General features: G+C 38.8%; 1 pseudogene; it reads right to left on the bottom strand.

Annotated features, from left to right (window-relative positions):
• LOC104846412 (UDP-glucuronosyltransferase 2B31-like) overlaps window positions 1-19,174 on the bottom strand; it is a 34,193-nt pseudogene that overhangs the window by 3,227 nt on the left and 11,792 nt on the right.

The raw sequence follows: 19,174 nt of genomic DNA, 5'->3' as shown, positions 1-19,174 counted from the left end.
AAGGATAGGTATGAGTTGGAAGTATTAGGAGATGGAGAGATGATCCAGGAGGCTATTAAAAAAATTCCATACTAGAGGTAATTACACCTGAAATACAACACCTTACTTCTGGCCATGCCAACTATTACATTTCATCTTTTTTTCCCCTCACTGTTGTTGTTGTTAGGTGCTGTTAAATTGGTTCTGACTCATAGCCACCCTATGTACGATAGAAGAAAACACTGTTCGCTAGAATTAGAAAATAAGTATAAAGAACTTATGTTTCATTTTTGAGTTTTTCAATACTAAGTGCTCAACAATTGGTTTTTTGTTGAACTATTATCCTTCTGATTGGCTGTTACTCATGTTTTCAGTATTTGTTCTCTAATCTTACCTAGAAGGTCATTCTGGGGGAACCACTTATAGAGCTGAGTATGGGTCCTAAGGTATCTGGTTTCTTGCCATCAAATCACCACAGCAGCTATTAAGATGGAGAAAATAACCCATCAGTAGAACTGCAAGGTTATAGCAAGTGAGAATTCTAAAGAGATTAAAAGGTCATCTATTCAACCTCTCCATATGACATAGAAAATGAGGACAAGAGATGATAGGAAATTGGAACGACTAAAACATTGAAGTAAATAGGAATACCCACTTTAAATGAACTTATTTTAATATCTCATCAGGTATAGAATGTAATTATGATGTTTCACACATAGTAGCTAAAAACAGTGAGATTTGCAATGAGAAATCCAAGTATTTGGGGAATTTTAAAACAAAACCAAACCTGTTACTGTCGAGTATGTTCCAACTCATAGCAATCCTACAAGACAGAGTGGAACTGCCTCATAGAATCTCCAAGCAGCACCTGTAGGATTCGAGCTGCCAACTCTTTGGTTAGCAGCCGTAGCACCTAGCCACTACACCACCAGGGTTTCCTGGGGAATTTTAGGCAGTTATAATTCTGGTGTAAAAAACAGAGGTGAATTCCTAATGATCTACATATTTATTTTCTTTTTCCTATTTATTATACTGGCTCTTATCACCTAAATTTCATTTTAGCCCATATCTCAGTTTTTATTTTTATTATTCTTTGAATGACATAGATTCATGGTTTTGTGAAATATTTTGTACTTTCCTATTCGATCTAGCCTTCTCTTAATCACCTAATTGAAATTTTACTCCTTTCTGATAACATCTGTATGAGTATAGTGCCCTCAGGAATTCTGAAAGAAAGAAGAGCAAATGATGGGACAGAATTGGGTGACTCCTGTATACCTGACTACAGCATTGTTAAAATGCCAAAACTTCACACTGCACCTCTAAAATATATGTATTTATCATCACAGTGTTAATGCTAAAGAAATTATCAATTAAAAAGATCTTTCATAATTTTGAAAAAAAATTTTTTTTTCATTATTTTAACCTCTAACACCTATACTTTCTTTTCAAACTTAAATTTGAGATAAACTGGACCTATCATAATAATTTACCTTCCTGCAGAAAATTTCCATAATCAGATCCTTAACAGAGTTGAACAGACTAGCGAAGTACTTGCTCACCATTGAGACACTTTATCTAACCTTTTGTGGAATCTGGGCAAGGGCTGATGCAATCATATGGGCCCTTTCTTCTGCGATGTTCCTGATGATTGACCCAAGAGTAAACACCACAACACCATGCTTTCCAGAGATTTGGACAAACCCTTCTTTTTCTTGTGAAAAGCATTTGATTCATCATGAAACAGCAACAAAATGTTTGACAACATTTAACTATTTGGCCACAGACGAGAGAAAGTCAAGTAATGACGTCCCAAGCCAAACCCATTGCCGTAGTGTCGACTCATGATAACCCTATGTGTTACAGAGTAGAACTGAGGTTCATAGGTTTTTTTTTTTTTTTTTTTTGCTATAATGTTTATGGAAGTAGATCTCCAGACCTTTCTTCTGTGGTGCCGTTTTGGTTAGGTTGGAAATGCAGACCTTTTGATTACTAGTTTGTGATACCCGGGGATCTTGAAGCATTGACAGAGAGAAATTATTAGAATAGTGGCTGCTTTTTTTTTTTTAATTATTTTTTAATTGTGCTTTAAGTGAAAGTTTACAAATCAAGTCAGTCTCTCATACATAAACTGATATACACCTTGCTATGTACCCCTAGTTCCTCTCTTCCTTATAAGACAGTACACTACTCCTCTCCACCTTGTATTCCCTGGGTCCATCCAGCCAGCTCCTGTCCCCTCTGCCTTTCATCTCACCTCCAGACAGGAGCTGCCTACATAGTCTCATCCGTCTACTTGAGCCAAGAAGCTCACTCCTCACTAGTATAATCTTTTGTCTTAAAGTCCAGTCCAATCCCTTTCTGAAGAGTTGGCTTTGGGAATGGTTCCAGTCTTGGGCCAACGGAAGGTCTGGGGACCACGACCTCTGGGGTCCTTCTAGTCTCAGGCAAACCGTAGAGTCTGGTCTTTTTACAAGAACTTGAGGTCTGCATCCAACTGCTCTCCTGCTCCATCAGGGATTCTCTGTTGTATTCCCTGTGAGGGCAGTCATTGGTTGTATTTGGGCACCATCTAGTCTTCTGGTCTCAGGCTGATGTAGTCTCTGGTTTATGCGGCCCTTTCTGTCTCAAGGGCTCATAATTACCTTGGGTCTTTGGTGTTCTTCATTCTCCTTTGCATCAGGTGGGATGAGACCTATTGATGCATTTTAGATGGCTGCTTTCTAGCATTTAAGACCCCAGATGCCACTCACCAAAGTGGGATGAAGAATGTTTTCTTAATACATTTTGTTATGCCAATTGAACTAGATGTCCCCTGAAACCATGGTCCCAGACTGATGTCCCTGCTACACTGGCCTTCGAAGCTTTCAGGTGTAGTCAGGAAACTTCTTTGCTTTTGGTTTAGTCCAGTTGTGCTGACCTCTCCTATATTGTGTGTTGTCTTTCCCTTCACCTAAAATAGTTCTTGTCTACTATCTACTTAGTGACTACCCCTCTTGCTCCCTCCCCGCCCTTGTAACCATCAAAGAATATTTTCTTCTGTGCTTAAACTAATTCTTGAGTTCTTATAACAGTGGTCTCATACAATATTCGTCCTTTTGCAACTGACTAATTAAAATCAGCATAATGCCTTCCAGATTCCTCCATGTTATGAGAAGTTTCACAGATTCATCATTGTTCTTTATCATTGGGTAGTATTTCATTGTTTAAATATACCATAATTTATTTATCCATTAGTGCCTTGATGGGCACCTTGGTTGCTTCCATCTTTTTGCTATGTAAGCAATGTTGCAATGAACATGGGTGTGTGTATATCTGTTTGTGTGTAGGCTCTTACTTCTCTAGGATTTATTCCAGGGAGTAGAATTGCTGGATTGTATGGTAGCTGTATTTCTAGCTTTTCAATAAGCACCAAATTGATTTCCAAAGTGGTCGTACCATTTTATGTTCCCACCAGCAGGGTATAAGCGTTCCAGTCTCTCCACAACCTCTCCAACGTTTATCGTTTTGTGTCTTTTGGATTAACGCCAGCCTCACTGGAGTGAGATGGCATCTCATTGTAGCTTTGATTTGTATTTCTCTAATGGCTAATGATCGAGAGCATTTCCTCATGTATCTGTTAGCAGCCTGAATGTATTTAGTGAAGTGCCTGTTCATATCTTTTGACCATATTTTCTTGGGTTGTCTTTTTGTTGTTGATTTTTTGCGGTATCATGTAGATTTTAGAGATCAGACACTGATTGAAATTGACGAAGCAAATTTTTTTCCCCAGTCTGTAGGTAATCTTTTTACTATCTTGGTGAAGTCTTTGGATGAGCATAGGTGTTTGATTTTTAGGAGCTCTCTGTTTTCTACTTTCTCTTCTGCATTGTTAGTAATATTTTCTTGTTGTTGTTAGGTGCCGTAGAGTTCGCTCCAGCTCATAGCGACCCTACGCACGACAGAATGAAACACTGCCCAGTCCTGTGCCATCCTTACAATGGTTGTTATGCTTGAGCTCATTGCTGCAGCCACTGTGTCAATCCACCCCACTGAGGGTCTTCCTCTTTTCCCCTGACCCTGTACTTGGCCAAGCATGATGTCCTTCTCCAGAGACTGATCCCTCCTGACAACACGTCCAAAGTATGTAAGACATAGTCTCTCCATCCTTGCTTCTAAGGAGCATTCTGGTTGCACTTCTTGTAAAACAGATTTATTTGTTCTTTTGGCAGTCCATGGTATATTCAATATTCTTCGCCAACACCACAATTCAAAGGCATCAATTCTTCTTCGATCTTCCTTATTCATTGTCCAGCTTTCACATGCATATGGTGGAACTGAAATACCATGGCTTGGATCAGGTGCACCTTAGTCTTCAAGGTGACATCTTTGCTCTTCAACACTTTAAAGAGGTCCTTTGCAGCAGATTTACCCAATGCAATGCGTCTTTTGATTTCTTCACTGCTGCTTCCATGGCTGTTGATTGTAGATCCAAGTAAAATGAAATCCTTGACAACTTCAATCTTTTCTCCGTTTATCATGATGTTGTTCATTGGTCCAGTTGTGAGGATTTTCATCATAAAATATAAAAAAAAAAATTATATTTTATGTTCAGGTGCAATCCATACTGAAGGCTGTGGCCTTTGATCTTCACTAGTAAGTGCTTCAATTCCTCTTCACTTTCAGCAAGCAGGGTTGTGTCATCTGCATAACTCAGGTTGTCAACGAGTCTTCCACCAATCCTGATGCCCTGTTCTTCTTTATATAGTCCAGGTTCTCAGATTATTTGCTCAGCATACAGATTGAGTAGGTATGGTGGAAGAATACAGCCCTGGTGCACACCTTTCCTGACTTTAAACCAATCAGTATCCCCTTGTTCTGTCCGAACAACTGCCTCTTGATCGATGTAAAGGAGCACAATTAAGTGTTCTGGAATTCCCATTCTTGGCAACATTATCCATAATTTGTTATGATCCCACACAGTCTAATGCCTTTGCATAGTCAATAAAACACAGATAAACATCCTTCTGGTATTCTCTGCTTTCATCCAGGATCCATCTGACATCAGCAATGATATCCCTCGTTCCACGTCCTCTTCTGAAACTAAGCTGAATTCCTGGCAGTTCCCTGTTGATATACTGCTGCAGCCGTTTTTGAATGATCTTCAGCAAAATTTTGCTTGCGTGTGATATTAATAATATTGTTCTATAATTTCCACATTTGGTTGGATCGTCTTTCTTTGGAATAGGCATAAATATGGATCTCTTCCAGTCAGTTGGCCAGGAAGCTGTCTTCCATATTTCTGGGCATAGGCAAGTGAGCACCTCCAGTGCTGCATCTGTTTGTTGAAACATCTCAATTGGTATTCCATCAATTCCTGAAGCCTTGTTTATCACCAATGCCTTCACAGCGGCTTGGATGTCTTCCCTCAGTATCATCGGTTCCTGATAATATGCTACCTCTTGAAATGGTTGAGCATCGACTAATTCTTTTTGGTATAATGACTCCGTTTATTCCTTCCATTTTCTTTGGATGCTTCCTGTGTCATTTAATATTTTCCCCATAGAATCCTTCACTATTGCCACTCCAGACTTGAATTTTTTCTTTAGTTCTTTCAGCTTGAGAAACGCTGAGCGTGTTCTTCCCTTTTGGTTTTCCATCTCTAGCTCTTTGCACATGTCATTATAAGACTTTACTTTGTCCTCTCGAGATGGCCTTTGAAATCTTCTGTTCAGTTCTTTTACTTCATCAATTCTTCCTTTTGCTTTTGCTCCTCAACGTTCGAGAGCAAGTTTCAGAGTCTCCTCCAACATCCATCTTGGTCTTTTCTTTGCTTCCTGTCTTTTCAATGACCTCTTGCTTTCTTCATGGATGATGTCCTTGATGTCATTCCACAACTCATCTGGTCATCGGTGACTGGTGTTCAGTGCATCAAATCTATTCTTCAGATGGTCTCCAAATTCAGGTGGGATATACTCAAGGTCATATTTTGGCTCTTGTGGACTTGCTCTGATTTTCTTCAGTTTCAGCTTGAACTTGCATATGAGCAGTTGATGGTCTGTTCCGCAGTCAGCCCCTGGCCTTGTTCTGACTGATGATATTGAGCTTTTCCATTGTCTCTTTCCACAGATGTAGTCAATTTGATTTCTGTGTGCTCAATCTGGTAAGGTCCATGTGTATAGTCACCGTTTATGTTGGTGAAAGAAGGTATTTGCAAGGAAGAAGTTGTTGGTCTTGCAAAATTCTATCATTTGATCTCCGGCATTGTTTCTATCACCAAGGCCATATTTTCCAACTATTGCTCCTTCTTCTTTGTTTTCCAACTTATGCATTCCAATCGCCAGTAATTATCAATGCATCTTGGTTGCATGTTCTGTCAATTTCAGGCTGCAGCAGCTGATAAAAACTTCTATTTCTTCATCTTTGGCCCCAGTGGTTGGTGTGTATATTTGAATAATAGTCATATTAATTGGTCTTCCTTGTAGGCATATGGATAATATCCTATCACAGACAGCATTGTACTTCAGGATAGATCTTGAAATGTTCTTTTTGATGATGAATGCAACACCATTGCTCTTCAAGTTGTCATTCCCAGCATAGTAGAGTATGTGATTGTCTGATTCAAAATGGCCAATACCAGTCCATTTCAGCTCGTTTTTTTTTTTTTTTAATGCCTAGGATATTGATGTTTATGCATTCCATTTCATTTTAGACGATTCCCAATTTTCCTAGATTCATACTTCATACATCCCAGGTTCCAATTATTAATGGATGTTTGCAGCTATTTCTTCTCATTTTGAGTCGTGTCACATCAGCAAATGAAGGTCCCAAAAGCTTTACTCCATCCATGTCATTAAGGTCGACTCTACTTTGAGGAGGCAGCTCTTTCCCAGTCATCTTTTGAGTGCCTTCCAACCTGGGGGGCTGATCTTCTAGCACTATAGAAGACAATGTTCCGCTGCTATTCATAAGGTTTTCACTGGCTAAGGCTTTTCAGAAGTAGACTGCTGGGTCCTTCTTCCTAGTTTGTCTTAGTCTGGAAGCTCAGCTGAAACCTGTCCTCCATGGGTGACCCTGCTGGTATCTGAATCCCGGTGGCGTAGCTTCCAGCATCACAACAACACACAAGCCCCCACAGTATGACAAACTGACAGACACTGTTTATGGTATGTATTAGGGCTCCTAGCCTTGTCCCTATTTTTTCTTCCATGATCTTTATCGTTTTAGATTTTATGATTACATCTTTGATACATTCTGAGTTAGTTTTTGTGCGTGGTGTGAGGTATGGGTCTTATTTAATATTTTTGCAGATGGATATCCAGTTATGCCAGCACCATTTGTTAAAAAGACTGTCTTCCTCTTTTAACTGACTTTGGGTCTTTGTCGGGTATCATCTGCTTGTATGTGGATGGATTTATGTCTGGATTCTCAATTCTGTTACTTTGGTCTATGTATCTGTTATTTTACCAGTACCAGGCTGTTTTGACTACTGTGGCGGTACAATAAGTTCTAAAATCAGGTACAGTGAGGCCTTCCACTTTCTTCTTCTTTTTCTGTAATGCTTTACTTATCCAGGGCCTCTTTCCCTTCCATACGAAGTTGGTGATTTGTTTCTCCATCTCATTAAAAAAATGTCACTGGAATTTGGATTGGAATTGTACTGTACCTATAGATGGCTTTTGGTAGAATAGACATTTTTACAATGTTAAATCTTCCTATCCATGAGTGAGATATATTTTTCCACTTATGTAGGTCTCTTGTAGAAGTGTTCTGTAGTTTTCTTTGTATAAATTTTTTACATCTCTGGTAAGATTTATTCCTACGCATTTTATCTTCTTGGGGGCTACTGTAAATGGTATTGATTTGGTGATTTCCCCTTTGATGTTCTTTTTGTTGGTGTAGAGGAAGTGAACTGATTTTTGTATGTTTATCTTGTATCCTGATACTCTGCTGAACTCCTTTATTAGTTTCAGTAGTTTTCTTGAGGATTCTTTAGGATTCTTTGTGGATAAGATCATGTCATCTGCAAATAAAGATAGTTTTACTTCTTTCTTGCCAATATGGATGACCTTTATTTCTTTATCTAGCCTAATTGCTCTGGCAGGACCTCCAGCACAATATTGAATAAGAGTCGTGATAAAGCGCATCCTTATTTGGTTCCCGATCTCAAGGAGAATGCTTTCAGACTCTCTCCATTTAGGATGATGTTGGCTATTGGCTTTGTATAACTGCCCTTAATTATGCTGAGGAGTTTTGCTTTCATTCCTATTTTGCTGAGAGTTTTTATCATGAATGTGTGTTGAACTTTATCGAGTGCCTTTTCTGTGTTAATTTATAATATCATTTGATTTTTGTCTTTTGTTTTATTTATATGATGGATTACATTGATTGTTTTCCTAATGTTGAACCATCTCTGCATACCTGGTATGAATCCCACTTGGTCATGTTGAATTATTTTTTTGATATGTTGTTTATTTCTGTTGGCTAGAATTTTGTTGAGGATTTTTGCATCTAAGTTCATGAGGGATATAGGTCTGTAATTTTCTCTTTTTGTGGTGTCTTTACCTGGTTTTGTATCAGGGGTAAGTTGACTTCATAGAATGAGTTTGGGAGTATTCTGTCCTTTTCTATGCTCCAAAATACCTTTAGTAGTAGTGGTGTTAAGTCTTCTCTGAAAGTTTGGTAGAAGTCTACTGTGAAGCTGCCTGGGTCAGGGCTTTTTTTTTTTGTTGTTGGAGGTTTTGATTACCTTTTCAATATTTCTTTTTGTTATGGGTCTATTTGGTTGTTCTACCTCTGTTTGTGTTAGTTTAGGTAGGTAGTGTGTTTCTAGGAATTCATCCATTTCTTCTAGGTTTTTAAAATTTGTTAGAGTACAATTTTTCATAGCAATCTGATATAATTCTTTTAATTTTAGTTGTGTCTGTTGTAATATCGCCCCTCTCATTTCTTATTCGGGTTATTTGCTCCCTCTCCTGGTTTTTTTCTTTTGTCAGTTTGGCCAACGGTTTATCGATTTTGTTGATTTTTTCCAAAGAACCAGCTTTTGGTCTTGTTAATTCTTTCAATTTTTTTTTTTTTTCTGTTTTCTATTTCATTTGATTCTACTCTAACTTTTATTATTTGCTTTCTTCTGGTGCCTGAGGATTTCTATTGTTGCTCTCTATTTTTTCATGTTGTAGGGGTAATTCTTTGATTTTGGCCTTTTCTTCTTTTCGTATGTGTGCATTTATTGATATAAATTGTCCTCTGAGCACTGCTTTCGCTGTGTCCCAAAGGTTCTGATAGGAAGTGTTTACATTCTCATTGGATTCTATGAATTTCTTTATTCCATCCTTAATGTCTTCTCTTACCCAGTCTTTTTTTAGCAGGGTATTGTTCAGTTTCCAAGTGTTTGATTTCTTTTCCCTGCTTTTTCTGTTATTGATTTTCACTTTTATGGCCTTATGGTCAGAGAAGATGCTTTGTAATATTTTGATGTTTTGGGTTCTGCTAACTCTTGCTTTATGGCCTAATATGTGATCTATTCTAGGGAATGTTCCATGTGCACTACAAAAGAAAGTATACTTGGCTGCTGTTGGGTGGAGCATTCTGTATATGTCTGTAAGGTCAAGTAGTTTGATTGTGGCATTTAGACCTTCTGTTTCTTTATTGAGTTTCTTTCTGAATGTTCTGTCCTTCACCATGGTGAGTTGAAGTCTCGTGCTATTTTTGTGGAGCTATCTATCTCACTTTTCAATGCTGTTAGAGTTTGTTTTATGTATCTTGTAGCCCTGTCATTGGGTGGATAAATATTTAATATGGTTATATCCTCTTGGTATTTTGTCCCTTTAATCATTATGTGGTGTCCTTCCTTATCCTTTGTGGTAGATTTAACTTTAAAGTCTGTTTTGTCAGAAATCAGTATTGCCACTCCTGCTCTTTTTTGCTTGATATATTTATTTCCATCCTTTGAGTTTTAGTTTGTTTGTGTCTCTAAGGTCAAGGTGTATCTCTTGTAGGCAGCTTATAGGCAGATCATGTTTTTTAATCCATTCTGCCATTCTCTGTCTCTTTATTGGTGCATTTAATCCATTTACATTCAGTGTAATTATGGATAGGTATGAATTCAGTGCTGTCATTTTTATGTCTTTTTTTGTGCATTGTTGACAGTTTCATTTTCCCACTTAATTTTATGTGCTGAGGAGTTTATCTCTATATATTGTCTTTTTCTCACATTCGTTGTTGTTGATTTTATTTCTGCTGTGTCTCTAGTTTTTCCTCGTATTTTATTTTGATTTGTAGGATAGTTTGTCTCCTTTGCAGTTACATTAATATTTACCCCATTTTTCTAAATTTAATCCTGATTTTATTTCTTTGTATCACCTTGTCTTCAGCTCCGTATGAAAGATCTATGACTACATTTCTTAGTCAATTTTTTTTAATAATTTTTATTGTGCTTTAAGTGAATGTTTACAAATCAAGTCAGTCTCTCACACCAAAACCCATATACATCTTGCTAAACCCCCCCACAAAAAAAACCACACACTCCCAATTACTCTCCCCCTAATGAGACAGCCCGCTCTCTCCCTCCACTCTCTCTTTTTATGTCCATTTTGCCAGCTTCTAACCCCCTCCACCCTCTCATCTCCTCTCCAGGCAGGAGATGCCAATATAGTCTGAAGTGTCCACTTGATCCAAGAAGCTCACTCCTCACCAGCATCCCTCTCCAACCCATTGTCCAGTCCAATCCATTTCTGAAGAGTTGGTTCAGGAATGGCTCCTGTCCTGGGCCAACAGAAGGCCTGGGGGCCATGACCACTGAGGTCCTTCCAGTCTCAGTCAGACCGTTAAGTCTTGTCTTATGAGAATTTGGGGTCTGCATCCCACTGTTCTCCTGCTCCCTCAAGGGTTCTCTGTTGTGTTCCCTGTCAGGGCAGTCATCAGTTGTAGCCCGGAACCATCTAGTTCTTTTGGTCTCAGGATGATGTAGTCTCTGGTTCATGTGGCCCTTTCTGCCTCTTGGTGCAGTAGTTGAAGTTCTCTCCACTGGAAGGATTTCCCTTCAACCCTGTTCTTCAGGGAGGTCCCAGAAAGGGGCTTCAGTGCTGCCACTCTCCACATTTGAGCAGAGCCTGCATATCATGCACAACCTTCCGTAGACCTGGCACCATTTTTCTCTTCCTTAGTCAGCTGTTAATAAAGAACTCCCCATCAGGCCATACTTGCAGACAGGGAGGGGGAAGGTAATGTAACAGGAATGGAGTACATAGGCATTTAAGTCACTTCCTCTGGCAACTCACTTGTTCCTTCAGGTCCTGCTTGAGCCCCATCTCATGTGTAGTGTACTACTTCCGTTTAATGATGGAGTGCTGCTGTGCTTGTCCAAATTTGTGGCATCATGAGTCATACAATACCCAGTTCATGATATGCAGCTCTGGCTATGCCGTGACTTCGTGGCGCATGGTTAGGTATTCAGCCCCTACTAAGGCACAGTAACAAACCAAAATCTGTTTCTCAAAAGGAGGACAGTTATCTACAGAGGATGGCAGGGATTTGCTCCAAAATCCTAAGGGTCCACTTCTGAATGGCCTCTTCTTCTCCCTTCCCCTCAGTTCATTGTCTAAGCTTGCCTTTGATGCTCAGGGCTCCCAGCTTGTCACAAATATACTCCTTTCACTTGTTTTTTCAGGTCTTTGTTGTAAAGAAGGCTCGACGGAAGAGTCTGTCTATTCGGCCATCTTGGCTTCCCCTGACCAGTCAATATTGTTTTAATGTTGTCTTCTTTTACATAATAACATCACTGTTTCCCTGTTTTGAATTTTTTTTTTTTTGAATCTTAATTTATTTTTGTGATTTCCCTGTCCGAGTTGACATCTGATTGCTCTGTCCAGTATTCTAGTCTTGGGTTGATTCCTGATATTATTGATATTCTAATAAAAGAACTCCCTTTAGTATTTCTTGTAGTTTTGGTTTGGTTTTTACAAATTCCCTAAACTTCTGTTTATCTGCAAATGTCCTAATTTCACCTTCATATTTGAAAGACAGTTTTGCTGGATATATGATTCTTGGCTGGCATTTTTTTTCCTTCAATACTTTATATAAGTCTTTCCATTGCCTCTTTGCCTGGATGGCTTCTGCCAGGTAGTCCAAGCTTATTCTTATTGACTCTCCTTTGTAGGTGACTTTTCATTTATCCCTATCTGCTCTTTAAATTCTCTCTTTATCTTTGGTTTTGGAAAATTTGATTATAATATGTCTTGGTGACTTTCTTTTAAAATCTACCTCATGTGAAGTTCGATGACCATCTTGGATAGACATCTTCTCATCTTTCACAATGTCAGGGAAGTTTTCTGCCAACAACTCTTCAACAATTTTCTCTGTATTTCCTGTTATCCCTCCCTGTTCTGGTACTGCAATCACTCATAGGTTATTTCTCTTGATAGAGTCCCATGTGATCCTTAAGGTTTCTTCATTTTAAAAAAATTCTTTTATCTGATTTTCTTCAAATATATTGGTGCCAAGTGCTTTATCTTCAGGTTCAACAATTATGCCTTTCAGTTGCCCAATTCTCTTCCTCTGATTTTCTATTGCATTGTCTAATTCTGTAATTTTGTTGTTAATCTTCTGAATTTCTGATTGTTGTCTCTTTCTGGGGTTCTTGCAGCTTATTGAATTTTTCGTTTTGTTCTTGAATAACCTTTTTAATTTCTTCAACTACTTTATTTGCTTGTCCCTTGGCTTGTTCTGTGTATTGCCTGATCTCCTTCCTAATTTCATGCCTGATGTCTTGAAGAGTTCTCTATATTAATCTTTTGAATTCTGCATTTCATAATTCCAGGAAGGCACCTTCATCAAGAAAACTCATTGATTTTTTTTTTTGAGAGCTTGTTGAGGCAATCATGGTCTGTTTCTTTATATGACTTGATATTGACTGTTGTTTTCGAGCCATCTATAAGTTATTGTATTAGTTTATTTTATGTTTGTTTACTGTTACATAGCTTCTTGCTTTGTTTTGTTTTGATATACCCAAATGGGCTGCTCGAGTGAGCTAGCTTGATTATTTTCATCTTTGGAACTCTGACCTCCTGTCCCCAGGTGGCTAGAGCTGTTATCATGTATATCAGTCTAGGAGTCCATTCACTTTTCTGGTGTGAATTCAGCTCAGGTGTCCAGGTAGCTGATCATGAAGTGTGTGGTACAGGCTCTGTTCTACAGTCTTAGAGGGGCACAGGTGATTTGTGTAGGTACCAGTATTTGGTTGCAATAGGAGGTCATGCTTTGCATGAGGCAGGGGGCTGAGAATAGTCCCCAAGTGTCTCTGAGGAAAGTGCGTCCCTCTCCCCTAAAGCACACAGGTGGGTGGGTTCTGCAGATGGACCATGGGCACCCAATGTTTTTGGTTGTAAGGACTGGGAGGTACCAATCATCCTTGGACCCCTGTCACAGGTGGCTGGGTGACCTGAGTGGAGCCACCAGTCCTTAGGCCCCTGATGTAGGTGAAGACCCTGTTTAATAGGCAAAGCAGTGTCAAACGTCAAACGCCCACTTCTCCACTGCAGAGCTGAAACAGTTGTAGTCTCCCAACAAGGGCTTATTCTCCTGAAATAGCCCCACACAGGTCCACACAGTGGGGAAAGGTAATCAAAGTCCATGGACCTTTTATGCCTGGACAGGAGCTGCTTCTGTCCTGAGCTCCCCAGGTTAGTGGAGCTGGCAAATTATCTTTTCCCCCAATTGCAATTTATTCCTTCTCCAAGGCCAAGAGGATGGCTCCAGATGCTCATCAGGGCCTATCGCAGGCCCAGGGAAATCAATAGCCAGTGAAGCTGGCTTGGGGGTGGGGGCATGGTAAAATATACACAAGTACTTAGCTTTCGCCGAGAGCGCCATTCTTCTCTGGGTCCGGAGATTTGACTAGGCTGTGCAGCTGGCTGTTTCTCCCTGCAGAAACTGTGGCCAAATTCTATGACCAGCCCACTGCAGCTGCTCCCAGGAATGGTCTCTGAGGGATTCCAGTGATTCAGGTCCGGCAACTCCTTTCCACTTCTGAACCATCTCTTCTTCTCCTTGCCACTCAGTCTGTTTTCTAAATTTGCCTTTGATGTTCGGGGCTCCTAGATTTCATAAATATAATTGTTTCACTTGCTTTTTGGGGTCTTTGTTGTAAGGGGGAATGGCTGGAAGTGTCTGGCTATTCCACCATCTTGGCCCCACCTCTCCTGCTCTGTTTTGATTGTTTTTTGCTTGATATATTTTTTTCAGCCTTTGAGCTTTTGTATGTGCCTTTGTGTCTAAGGTGTGACTCTTGTAGGCAGCATATAGACAAATTATTATTATTTTTTTTTTGTCCATTCTGCCACTCTCTTTATTGGTGCATTTAGTTCATTTACTTTCAGCATAATTATGGATAGGTATGAGTTCAGTGCTGTCATTTTGATGTCTTTTTTGTGTGTTGTTGACATTTTCTTTTTTCCACTTAAGTTTTTGTGTCGAGTAGTTTATCTTTATTCATTGTCTTTTTCTGTTTTTTATTGTTGCTGATTTTGTTTTTGCTGAGTTTTTATGTATTTCTTATATTTTATTTTGATGTGTAAGATTGTTAATTTCCTTTGTGATTACCTTAATATTTACCCCTATTTTTCTAAGCTTAAACCAAACGTTTATTTCTTCTTTTCACCTTCACTTCCTGTCTATATGAAAGATCTGTGACTACACGTTTTAGTCCCTTTCTATTGATTTAAGGTTGTAATCTCTTACATTATGGTGTTTCCCTGTTTTGAGTGTTTTTTTAAAAAAACCTTGATTTATTTTTGTGATTTTTCTATCTGGGTTAATACCTGGTTGCTTTGTTTTGTGTTCTAGTCTTGGGTTGATATGTGATGTTATTGATTTTCTAACCAGCGAACTCTCTTCAGTATTTCTTGTAGTTTTGGTTTAGTTTTTTGCAAATTCCCTAAACTTCTGTTTATCTGGAAATATCCTAATTTCACCTTCATTTTTTTTATTTGAAAGACAGTTTTCTTGGATATATGTTTCTTGGCTTGTGACTCTTTTTCCTTCAATGCTTTATGTACATCATCTCATTACCTTCTTACCTGCATGATTTCTGCCAAATAGCCTGAGCTTATTTTTATTGACTTTCCTTTGTAAGTGACATTTTGTCTATTCCTAGCTGCTCTTAAGATTCTCTCTTTATTTTTTGTTTTGGCAAGTTGAGTATAATATGTTCTGGTGACTTTCTTTTGAGATCTACCTTATATGGGGTTCAGTGATCATTTCATAGATATCTTTTCGGCTTATGAACTATCAGGAAAGTTTTCTGCCAACAAATCTTCAAAAACATTTCCCCCTGTATTTTCTGTTCTCCCTTTCTGTTCTGGTACTCCAATCATTCGTAGGTTATTTCTCTTGATAGGGTCCCACATAATTCTTAGGGTTTCTTCATTTTTTTTTTTAATTCTTTTATCTGACTTTTCTTCATATATATTGGTCCTAAGTGTTTTATCGTCAATCTCACTGATTCTGCTTTCCATTTCTTCAATTCTGTTCCTCTGATTTTCTATTGAGTTGTCCAAATCTGAAATTTTATTGTTAATCCTCTGAGTTTCTGATTGCTCTCTCTCTATGGATTCTTAAGTTTTTCATTATGCTCTTGAATAACCTTAATTCCTCAACTGCTTTATCTGTGTGTTCCCTGGCTTATTCTGCGTTTTACCTGATGTCATTCCTGATCTCTTGAAGAGTTTTGTAAGTTAATTTTTTTGTATTCTTTCTCTGGTAATTCCAGGAATACATCTTCATGCAGAAGATTCCTTGATACTTTGTTTTGGGAGCTTGGTGAAGTGATCATGGTCTACTTCTTTATGTGATTTGATATTGACTGTTGTCTCTGAGCCATCTATAAGTTATTGCATTTATTTATTTTATGTTTGCTTACTGTATCCTAGCTATTTGCTTTTTTTTGTTTGTTTTGATATGCCCAAATAGGCAGCTCGAGAGAGCTAGCTTGACTATTTGTAACTTTGAAGCTCTAATGTCCTGTCACCAGATGGCTAGAGCCTAGAAATCCATTCACTTTTCTTGTTTGGATTCAGCTCAGGTTTCCAGGTAGTAAGTCACCAAGTGTGTGGTGCAGGTTCTGTCCTACAGTCTTAGAGGGGCAGGGGTGAAGGGGTCATGCTCTGAGCAAGGCAGGGAGCTGACAACCATCCCCCTGGGCGTCTGTGAAGAAATTGCATCCCTGTTCCTTACAGAACACAGGTGGTGGGGTTTACAGCCAGACCATGGGTACCCAGTGCTTTTGGTTGTAAGGACTGGGAGGCACCACTTATCCTTGGACCCTTGTTATGGGAGGCTAGGTCATGTGAGTGGATCCACCAGTCTTTAGGCCCCTGGTGTGGGTAGGTGAGGACCCTGTTTAATATGCAGAGTGATGTCAAACATCAGAAACCTGCCTCTGAAACAGTTGAAGTCAGATCTCAGGCACATACAGCATTGCAGTCTGCCAACAAGGGCCTAAGCTCCTGAAATGGTAGCATACAGGTCCATTCAGGGGTGAAAGGCATTTCAAGTCCATGAATCACTTGTGCCTGCACAGGAGTCACTTCTGCCCTGATTTCCTAGTTTGAGGGGGCTGGCACAAATTATCTTTTCCTCCAATTGTTAATTTATTCCTTCTCTAAGGCCAGGAGAATGTCTCAGGGTGCTCAGCAGGACCTATCTTAGGCCCAGGGAAATCGATATTCCCGAAAGCCAGCTTGGAGGCTGGAGTGTGGTAAATTAAATGCAAGAACTTAGCTTTATATCTAGAACACTGTTCTTCTCTGGTTCTGGAGGCATGAGTAGACTGCCTGGCTCACTGTCTCTCCCTGAGGAATCTGCATCCTGAATGCTGCCAGCCCTAGCCCAGTCATACCAGGGGATTGTGCCTGAGGGGCTCTGGTTCCTGCTGAGTCAGGTCTGGTAACTCCTCATTGCTTCTGAACCATCTCTCCCTCCCACTGCTGCTCAGTCAGATTCCTAACTTTGCCTTTGATATTCAGGGGCCCTAACTTGTCATATATATAATCACTTGTTTTTTCAGGTCTTTGTTGTAAGAGGGCTCACCGGAAGTGTCTGAATACTCTGCCATCTTGACCCCGCCTCTTGGTGGCTGCGTTTTAACTATCTAATCAGTCAGTTTCTTTGGAATGAGATGTGTGATACCAGATCAATTGGCTTTATTATGTGTATTTGTTTAAATGTGTGTATGTGTATGCGCAGTGGAAGCAAGAAATGAAATTGAGCTATTACACAGTAGTGGTAGGGACGCTGACTCTTCTTTTGCAGTCATTAATCACTAATATACATTCTTGGAAGGAGGCATCACAGCAGGGTCTTAACTCAGCTTTAATTTATATGGTTATATTTCCACTGGAGTCCCAGCACAATGCAAATGATTACTGTGCTAGGCTGCTAACCAAAAGGTTGAAAGTTCCAGTCCACCTAGAGGTGCACCAAAAGAAAGGCATGGCCATCTATTTTTGGAAAAATCGACCAACGAAAACCCTATAGACCATAGTTCTACTCTGATGCCCGTGGGGTCATTATGAGTTGGAATCAACTTGGGGGCAATTGGTTGGTTATATTCTACTAAATCACATGTGTTTATTCCAATAGGTTTTCTGGAGAGTTCTTTCAGTTGGGTGTCATTAGTATTTTACTTCCTGACACTGAACACTAAAGAAAACTTAGTTATTATGAGGATGATTGTATATCTATATTTCTCTCAGTTATATAATCCTTTATGTAACACCTTAAACTTTCTCATGGTTTCCCAAATATTTCCTTGAAATACCCTTCGAAGTCCAGAGCTTAAGAATCTCTAACATTAAAAAAAACTTTGGGTTTGGAATTTCTGTGAAAGAGTTGTAAGAGCCCCGTTTACAATCCATGAATATACATTTGTAGTTACATATTTCTGGGCTTCTTACTTGTGATACTTCTTGCCCTAAAATCATATTATGAAATTGATGTACCTGTACAATGTGCTATGCATAACTGTGAATGTGAGGAACTCTCGTCATCACCTCATTGTGTCCTGTGGGGAGCAATATCACCCCAACAGGAGAGGTACACCAGACTTTTCTCAAGCTGAGATCTGGTCACCCTCTTGAGAATCTCACTTGAAACTATATAAAGTACCTGGCTTAGAATTGTTTCTGAATTGTTCTGACTTGTGCTCCTTGCCTTACTTTTTATTAAATTAATTTCCCTATTAGAATGATTTCTTATTCCTCAGTGAATGCACCCTGTCACCAAATAAAGAAAAAAAAAATGCAGAACAAAAAGCTTCCCGGATGTCTTGCCAAAACCATAGAATCATCCTTTTTTTTCTTTCGTTGCTTCTGTCTTAAATTCGTTGCTTGTTCTTTTTTCACTATAAAATCATGACTGATCTCTTTCTACATAAAAACTGTACTTTCTGAGCTTAACATTCATTGGCATAAAACTTGTTTTCAAAACCCCTTTAATGTTTTTATAGAGAAGAGAAAAAAAAAAAGAAAATATATTCCAAACCCCAACTGTATAATATAACTCAGAGTTTTCTTCAAAAGCGTAACTTTAGCCTGATGACATCAGTTTCAATATGAGGATCACTATGCTATTCCTATGAATCACATCGTGAAACCAGGTTTTCTGTATGATTCCAACAACTCACAGGAGCACTTAAAGTAATCTGTGTTTATAGTTGTGTGTCACTGGCTTGTTGCCCAATACCACTTTTATCTTTTCTGTGGAAAATGGACCTTAATAGTATTAGTAATACAACTTTTCTTTATATAGATTAATCACTGACGTGGACTGGTTCGTTCTTTTCCATGACATCTTTATGAAAGTAATACAGCTACACTTTCCATCCTGAAAGTGTTTAAAATCTGTATGCTTTCATTCTAGTGTTTATCCTATTCATATGCCAAAATGCATATATTTGACACATATTAAGGAAATCTTAATCCCACTGTGTATACCTTTTTTCTACAAGAAATTTGTCATCATATATATATATATATATAAAATCATTTTGCCCCTCAATTTCCAACTAATCTTGTATAATGACCGATATTGTGTAATTAAGCATTCTTTGATAAAATGATTGTAAGTTGTGGATACACATATTATAAGTTATTTAAACTCTCATTAATGGAGTTTAGATAACTTCCAATGTCCACTTTTATAAATAGTTCTGCCATAG

The sequence above is a fragment of the Loxodonta africana genome, chromosome 5 (assembly GCF_030014295.1).
Source record: "Loxodonta africana isolate mLoxAfr1 chromosome 5, mLoxAfr1.hap2, whole genome shotgun sequence".
Classification (NCBI taxonomy): Eukaryota; Metazoa; Chordata; class Mammalia; order Proboscidea; family Elephantidae; genus Loxodonta; species Loxodonta africana.
The sequence above is the reverse complement of the archived record's forward strand: the minus strand, read 5'-3'. Positions and strand labels throughout refer to the sequence as shown.